The following is a 9,565-nucleotide window of genomic DNA, read 5'->3' as shown; positions in this document are numbered from 1 at the left end:
TCAAGTCACCTGAGCTCAATACTTTATCTCCCTTTTTTTCCTTATCTATAAAATGAAAAGTTCGGGCCTAAAAAAGACATCTTTGCTGTCTACTCCAGTTATGAATCCTGTGATTCTATAAACCTGAAAGTAGATGGAATTGAAATTGGGACAGAGGGACAAAGAGACTGAGATGGTCATTTTTTTAGGGATGGTATGACTCAACAGGGATATCAATATAGGTACATCTCCCCATTATCCTCTTTGACTGGGGTGACCAATAGCATGTATAATCTCAATCAGTGGATGATTAAAAGTCATTTCTATTTGACTTGGGGCTGCATGAAATGAGTTTCTTTTGCTGCCACTTTACTCTCCTAATGGTGTTTGCTCACATTAACCAAGATTATATTCCCCTGTGCCAGGCTGACTGATGGCAGGATCAGCAGCTTGAGCAGCCTCAGAGCAGGCTGGGTGGCAGATGGAAAGATACCATTTAAAAATACCATGCTTCCACATTGATCACAGTTCATGCACAGCAGGTCTTATGCTCCTGGGGAACTGAAGGCTGGAGGTATAAGAACACTAGCTAAACTTAAATTCCAACATCATTTTGCTGCCTTATATTTGCTTTGTGCCTTTTACTTACCAATACCTTCACAATCTCTGATCTCAAAGCCCATTTGTTCTATCGATGGGAGATTGATTATTTTAATCAGAGCAGATCAGATAGAAACCTGAGGCCTAGGAAGGCCTTGTGTGGAAGCAGGAACTTGGCTTGGGAATCATGAGGTCTGTGTTTAGTCCTAGTTCTTTCTTTGGCAGGTGGTAGATAGAGTGCTGGGTCTGGAGTTAGAAAGACTCATTTTCCTGAGTTCAAAACTGAGCTGTGTGACCTTGTCAAATCACTTAACTCTGTTTACCTCAGTTTTTTCATCTGTAAAATGAGCTAGAGAAGGAAAGGGCAAACCACTTCAGTATCTTTGCCAAGAAAACCTCAAAAGGGTCACAAAGAGTTGGTCATAATTGAAACAAATGAACGAATATTTATTGAATGCCTATGAGAACTTGGACTAGATAGACTATAAAGTTGATTGTAACTCTATTATTGTATGAATTATTCATCCAGTAATAAAGCAGCATTGTATAGTGGATAAAGAGCTGGTTGTGAAATCAGGAAGAGCTGGATTCAGATCCTGCTTCAGATATGTGTTAGATATCTTAAAATTGCAGTGTTAAGACTTTAAGTTAAAAATCAACTTCCAATCTGTGGAAGCTGTTTCTGCACCAGGGAATTCCCTATATAAATGAAGTCACAGGTCTTTGCCTCGCCCCTGACTCCCCAAAAGGGAAAAGCCCAAATTGGATAATTACTTAATGGGAAAGAATCAAAGCCTAGTTTTCCTGCCTTCTCCCTCCCTAGTTCTGTCCAGAATTCCTTCTATCATTTCAGATATCAAAAATAGAATGTGAATTGAGCACTTAAGATAATGGGAAAAGATTTAGGAGTAAAAACTATATTCTCCTTCTGGCTCTTCTATTTAAATTAGCTGACTGATATTATGCAAATCCTTTTACCCTTCTAGGTCTCAATTTCCCATCTATAAAATGGAGATTGGGGAGATTGGAAAAATGAATCTCTAATGTTCCTTCAAGGGCTTAAGTTTCTATGATAATACCTCACATTTCTTCAGCATTAGAAAGACTCTAAGGCCATTCTTCATCTCAACCACTCAAGATAAGTAGGATCATAAATATTATTATCCCCATTTTACAGATAAATAAACTAAGACTTATAGCTGTGAAGTAGTTTTCCCATGTTCACAGAGATATTGAGCACCAGAAGCTGTATTTGAAGCTAGGTTTCCAATGATATTTCTACTAGCCAACCCTGTGGAGAAGAGTGGGGGTGGAATCCTTGTAGTGAAAAAAAGGAAATTTTTAAATCAATTAACTAATGGATTGTTGCAAGCATCAGTTATTTTCCTTTGCTGCCCCAGTTGAACAATGGGGGAAAAACCTTATAACAAATATATATAACCCAGCAAAATAAATTCCCACATTTGTCATGTCCAAACATTGCATCTCATTCTTCATTTTACGTTCATCACTTCTCTGGCATGTGCTGGATGACATGTTTCATGTCAGTCCTCTAGACCTGGGGCTTATCATCACATTCATCAGAGTTCTAAAATTTTCCAAAGTTGTTTTCCTCTATAATCTTGATGTCATTGTACAAATTGTTCTCATAATTCTGCTTATTTTACTTTGAATCATATCATAGAGGTCTTCCTAGTTTCCTCTGAAACTATTTTCTAATTTTTTATGGCATGGTAATAATATTCCATTACATTCATATAACATAATTTCTTTAGTTACTTCCCAATGGAAAGTTAGCCCTTTGGTTTCCAAATTTGAGGCTGGTATGAAAAGAACTACTATAAATATTTTTGTACATATAGGTAATTTATCTGTCTCTGTCTTTCTTTTTAAAATGTTTTGGCAGTATATGTATAGTAATGGTATTGTATCACGCTTTAGTGACTTTTGGGACACAGTTCCATACTGCTTTCCAGACTGAACAATTCACAGCTCAAACATCAATCCACTGGAGTGCCTGTTTTCCCACACCAACAGGATGGGGTGTTGTCCCAGATCTGCAAAAGAAGCCTCACTCTCAGAATTCTTTCCTGGAACAGGATGGTGGGAATTTGCCTAGTCTCTGCTGGGGCAACTCATTGAATCTTAGCTCCAGACCAGGTGGGATAGGAAAAGCATCTTACCACCAAAAATCCCCTGTCTGCAGAACAACAAGAGGTTGTCTACCCCCAATAAAACCAAGTCATTTCCTAAATTTGCCTTTCCAGATGGCCCTAAAAGCCTAATCAAAGCCAGATTCCCTTCCTTTGGCCTCTTCCTTTCCTATCCTAACTAGTTAATAGCTCTTCTTCAGCCTCACTGGCTCTGGGGTCCCCTTTAACCACTTCATGTCTGGCTTCTATTACATCAGAAACACCTTTGAGCTGTCACCTCTCACTTTCTTAAATTAAAGTCGTGGATACCATCTGACATGGGTTTCCCCAAAATTGAGCATAGTATAAAGGAAAAAGCATTAGATTAAAGTTAGGGGACCTAGGTTTTCAAACCTGACTCCATCACCACTTTGCTCTATGATCTTAATTAAATTAGGTCATTTCTGAGCCTTAGTTTATCTATCTTTCATAGAAAAATAATAGTTCCTATCCTTTTTCTCTCAAAGGGATGCTGTGAGCAGAGCTATAGCTGGGGCTTTTTTAATCTAGGCCAAAAGCTGCAAACCATATCAGAGGCAAGAAGCATTAAACAAGCTTTCAGTTGAGGGGAGGAAGTGGAAGAGGGAAGAACTTAACCCATCCCACCATCTCATAACTTCATAGGATGATGAAGCTAGAGACCTCAGAAGTCATGTTGTCCAAATTGGCTTGAAGAGAGATTTCTCCACAACCACTGAGGTTGTACTTGCACAGTTAAGCTGTTGAGTCATTGTCAATAACATTTCAGTGATCATGAAGTATAAGAATGATACGCAGAATTGGAGAAAAACAAATTTTAGGGTTTCCCTGAAAGAAGAGATGGGAGACTGCAACTTTACATCAGAGCTCTCGATTTTGATTCCTGGAAAAATTCTAGAATACATTACTATTAAAAAATGGTTTCAGAATATCTGAAAAAGGTACCAGAAGAGCACTACCCGTGAAGCATTATGTCAAATTAACTTAAGTTTCCTTTATTGAAAAAATGATGAGATAAGTAGACCTAGTTCACCTAAACTTCAGCAAAGCATTTTACAAAGTATCTTGTGTTACTCTCATGGTTACTATGAAGAGGTGGGCTACATTATGATACTGTTATGTGGATTTCACTTTGAGGGAGGTCTCTAATGATACTCTAATGAGTATCTGATTTTAGTCTTATATCATTAAATATTTTAACCAATTATTTGGATAGAAGTTTATTGAATTTGCAGGTAATACAATGGTCACCAATAATAGTAATTGAATAGCACTTTAAAATTGCAAAAACACATTACCTCTTATTTCATTTGATTCACATAATGAACCTGTGAGCTGAGTGCTAATATTATCTCTACAGATGAGAAAGCTAAGACTGAGTCTCAGAGCCACACAATTACAGTTATCCCTTCTGCATTGTGGCTTTTCCCATCACTATGTCCATATATTGAAAGTTGGCATAAGAAATTACATGGGAATTTTTAGGAGTTTTGTAGAAACTGCAGATGAAATGTGAAGTTACAATATAATACAGAGTCTTTTGACCAACTATAAATTTTATAAGATACTGTAAACACCCCATAATAGAAAAAGAAAAAAAAATTCTGATTTTTTTCCTGGTATGAAAGGTAAAAAATTTATACACAAAGTTTTTAGGTCTCGATGTGGGACACTTGTGAATATCTAAAGCAAGATTTGAACCCTTTTCTGTTCAGCATTCTATCAGCTGGGGGTACCTTGATCCCCAAATATTTCAACTATTTATATCAATAAGTTAAATCTAAAAATTTTATAGTGGTAAATATAAAGTCATGCATAAGTAGATAATCGAGCAGGAATACCTAGAAGCAGTTTATTTGAAAAAAAAAGATATTGCAGATTTAATGGCCTGCAAGCTCAATAAATAAGCTAAATGATAACAGCAGCCAGAAAAGCTAATGAGATTGTTAAGATGCATTTAGAGAGGCATAGTGTCCAACACTAGTGTTATGTAGGCAGACTATATAAGTAGGATTGTGTTAGGTTTGGGTTTAACTTTTGTAAGTAGGACATTAGTAAATTGAAGTGTGTTCATAAAATAGCACATGGAATGGTGAACAGTCTCATAATCAGGCCATGAGATCAAGGAAATGGAGAAAGGAAGACTTTTTTTTTTTTTCCTAAGCAAACACAATAGCTATTTGAAATGATAGCTGTCCTTACATATTTGAACCATTATGGAAGAGGGATTAGATTTGCTCTGCTGGGTCCCAAAGGATAGAGAAGCAATGGTAGAGGTTGGAAAAAGGCAGCTTTAAGCTTTGATATTAGGAAAAACTTCCCAATAATGAGAATTATTCAAAAGTTGGAATGGCCTATCTTGGAGAGGTTGGGTTTCCACTTGTCAGTTTTCCAAGCAAATCCTGTGCTGGATGTATAAGAGAGGAAATTCCTTTTTAGGTATAGATCTGTTTCAGATGGTCTTTGTGGTTATCTCCAGCTCTGAGGCTCAGTGTTTCTGTGACACCCCATTTAAAGATGAGAAAACAGTTTTAGGAAGCAAAGTGACTTATGCACAATTTCATGGTTATTGTGTGGCAGAGGTGCAACTCAGACTCAGGTGGACCAGTCACATGTCCTTTCTTTGGAACTCAGTTTCCTGATCTGAAAAATGGGAGTGGGGTTGGCCAAGATCTTTTTTAAGGTTCTTCTACCTCTTTACAATCTATGAATCAATGAGTTTTTTCTCCTTGTCTACTGCTTTCCCCTCCAAGTTAAAGGCATTCATTAACATGTCTTTTATGTGCCAGACACTGTGTTAAGTGCTAGAGTTACAAAGGGAAAGGACAATCATTGCTCTGGAGGAGACCATAGTCTAATTGGAGAAACAATAAGCAAATTATTATGTGCACTATATATTCACACATATCTATGTATACCCATATATATGTATATATAAATATGTACATATAAAATATATATGCAGGGTTAATTGGAGATAACCAATTATATATAATATACAATACATAATATATTATGATATATATAATATAAATATATACAGCCAATTATATATATATGTGTGTGTGTATATATATGCTCTTCTGGTCCCTTTTTAAGATATTATATATATAATACATATATGTGTGTAGTGTGTGTGTGTATGTGCACACTATATATTTATGTGTGTATATAGGTATATATATTTAATATATACATATAGGGTTAATTGGAGATAACTAATGAAGGGAATGTGCAAATATCAAGAAGATATTGAGAAAGGCTTCTCCAAGAAGGTGGGAATTTAGCTGGGGTATGAAGGAAGCCAGGAGACAGAGATGAAGAGGGAGAGCATTTCGGGAACAGTCAGGGAAAATTCCTGGAGAGCACAGAGAAAGAATTAAAAGGCCATTGTCATTAGACTGCCGAACATTGTCTCTCTAAATGATTTTCATTTCTACTTGAGGCTTAGGAAGACAAAGAGATGGCTCATCTCCACAAAATTCCCTCCTCCATTCTGCTCTCCTCTTACTCCCCCAATTCCATTCTATTTTCTCCTGCATTTAACTATTGCACACGTGGTAATTGGTCTATTTGAGCAGTGGCAAAGAGACATCTTGTGGTGCATGTTGGGAATAGCAATCATTATTTCTTAAGAAAGGAATCCTATATATAACACTTCACCCCTGTGGCTTTTGGAAGTTTTTCTTGCAGTGTGTGTCTTTTTAAAGGCATACTTGTAGAATATTTGTTCTGGAAAAGACCTTACGTCATTTTTAGTCCAATCTCTTCATTTTTAAAAAAATAGGAATACCAAGGCCCAGAGTGTCCAGCTGCCTGAACAAGATCAAGAAACCTTTATTGTCATTTTTGAAGGGCCAATTACTGTGCTGGGAGCAGGAGAAGGTGTAAAGTTTAAATAAGACAGTTTCTGCCCTCATGGAAGCGTACTGTCTAGTTAGTGGTAGAGCCTGGAGTTAAATGTTGATCTAATGCCAGTGTTCTTTGTACCACACCATAGAACTGCCTGACTGGAAAAAGCAATGCTTTTTAATTAAAAAAAAAAAAAATGCACAACAGTTGTTTGTGACAATGGAAAAATGTGTGTATATCGTACTATATATATACCCAGGGATACTTAGTATTAAGAAGCAGCAAGGAACAATGGTAGCTTCAGTATGTATAAGGAAGACCGGGGTTCATGTCTTATCTCCAACATATATTGACTATATGATTCTAGGCAAGTTCTTCAGCTTTTTCATGCCCTCCAGAAACCGTCAAAGATTATAGATAACATAGCATTCTAGAAATGTAGTGGTACAGAGAGATTTCTGTGGTATTCCTTATACTAAACAAATTACAAGTCTGTTAAAAAAAAAAAAAAGACAAAAGGGTCTTAGGTATACATGGTCGTCTTGTACCTAATTTTAATATATACCTTTATGTGTGTGTATACTCCCCTGCCTAGACTAACCTCCCTGAGAATAGGGACAATTTTCAATTTTGTGTCATTCAGCACCTGACACATAGTAGGTACTTAAATGTTTGGTAATTGATTGGTTGAGATCTCTAGTTCCTAGCTGAGGGCTTAACACATAGTGGTACTTAATAAATACTAGCTATAACAAATTATATTTTCTAATAATTAAATTATATTTAATAATAACAAAAATGAATAATATTTAGTTAAATGTTTAATAATTAAATAATATTACAATGGAATAAATTTATGCCATATGCATGCAAATGTGTACATTTGTGAAGATGTAATGTTTATGTTTGTATAGCTTAGTGAATGTATGTATTACAGAGCTCAGGTCTATTCCCACGTGCCTAGTTCTGATTCCCTTAACTTCTGCTTTTCATGCCACATTTACATATTTATGCTATGGATTTTCATTCATTCAACAAACATGAATTAAGGGTCTACTCTTTGTAAGGAACTATGTAAGGACTTCTTGAAGGTTACCATCCAGAAGAGGTGATAAGAAATTTATTTGCTAACATTAAGATAGAACATGAAATGCCCAGTAGAGATATGAAAAAGGTATGATGAAGAATCATTGGAGGATGAGAAGTTTTCTGGATATATTCTATGCAAATCATTTCAGTCTCTGCCTCAGTTTGTTATCTAGATCAAATGAGATAATATTTGTAAAGTGCTCAGCATAGTGTTTGGCGCATGATAAGAACTATATAAATATGAGCTAATCCTCTTATTGATTTGTAAACTGAAGAAGCCATTTTTTCTCCTGCCCTTCCAAATCAGCTGAGAAACAGAATGTGAAGATGCTTCAAAAAATATGTATAATGTTTTAATTAGGATTGTAAAGTTGGTGTCCATGAATTAACACTTTGTGATTTAATTCAATTGTACTATAATTATACTAGGAAAGCATTCGGCTAGGTTCAGAAGGATGGGAGGGGAGGATCCAAAGAAAGATGGGAACCAGTCACTTCCTTCAAGGAACTTCCTGTCTTTCTATGTCCACCTCTGTCTATCCCTCTGTCTCTGTCCCAGTCTCTCTTAAGAGCTATGTTCATGCCATAGAGATAGGTTCAATCAATCATTAGTTAATAAGCATTTATTAATTCCTTTGAGGTGCCAGTTTCTGAAGTTAGATTCTCTGTTGTCCTGAAATAGAAGGGAATACCAAGGGAACACTAAGAGATCAGGACATTGGGGTATAAAACCAAGGTAGTTCTCCTTTCCCCAATTCAAGCACAGCTTCTTCTACAAGTCCTTTATTACTTGTTCCATTGTCACCTGAAGAAGGCAGGTCCCAATGTGTGTGTGTGTGTGTGTGTGTGTGTGTGTGTGTGTGTGTGTGTCTGTGTGTGTGGGTGGGTGGGTGTGTGTATCTCATGACTCTAGGACACACTGACCATAATCCCAGCTGAGGAGACTGGCAGGATATATCCTCAGCTGAATCATTTGAGCTTCTGGGCATCCATCCATTCCTCTTCCTATCCCTGACAGCATACCAGCTTATCCTTGAGCTATCCTGACCTCATTTTACTTACTTCACCCTTCAACTGTCACCTCAATAGGAATATCTCCTAAATCCCTCTATCCAGCCCTGACATGTCTTTAAAGCTCCAGACTCACATTTATTTCCTGGTGGGTATCACCCTGGGTATGTTTAAAACTAAATCATGACTTTTCTACCAAATCAACCCTTCCTCTGATTTCTCTATTTTTTTTTTAAGGTCACATCCTCCCACTTACTTAGGATCAAAAACTCACTGTTACCTTTGGATCCTCCTCTCTTAGCCCCCACATCCCATCAATTCTCACAGTCTGTCATTTCTACTGTAGACAGTCTATTGCATCATTCCTTACTTACTATTCACCCTAATTCATGTTCTCATTAACTGTCACCCAGACTATTATAATACCTTAACTATAATAATACTAGCTTAGCTCCCTGGCTTCAATCTTTAAAGAAGAAAAAAAAAGGAAAAAAAAAAAAGATTTATTGATGGTCTTTTTTTCATTGCTATTTCTTGCCTGCCCCCTACCCTTGCCCCCCATCCTTCTTTATAACAAAGAAGGGTCATTAACCATGCAAATGAAAACTAAGGCTATGTTGGACAGCTTATGGCTCATGATGAAGTACTGGTCTACCTTCTCTTCCCTGTGAAGAAGGAAGCATTCTTCACCATCAGACCTCTAAAATCACCACAAGTGGCTTCAGTGATAAGACTTTTGAAATTATTCACTTTCCACCCCTTACCTTTACATAATTAGGGCCATTGTGTAAATGAATCATTTATTTCTACTTATTTTATTTTACACTATTTCATCTAAGTCCTTCCAAATTTTTTTTCTGAAT

Source organism: Sminthopsis crassicaudata, chromosome 3 (assembly GCF_048593235.1).
Source record: "Sminthopsis crassicaudata isolate SCR6 chromosome 3, ASM4859323v1, whole genome shotgun sequence".
Taxonomy (NCBI): domain Eukaryota; kingdom Metazoa; phylum Chordata; class Mammalia; order Dasyuromorphia; family Dasyuridae; genus Sminthopsis; species Sminthopsis crassicaudata.
Note: the sequence above shows the minus strand (reverse complement) of the source record.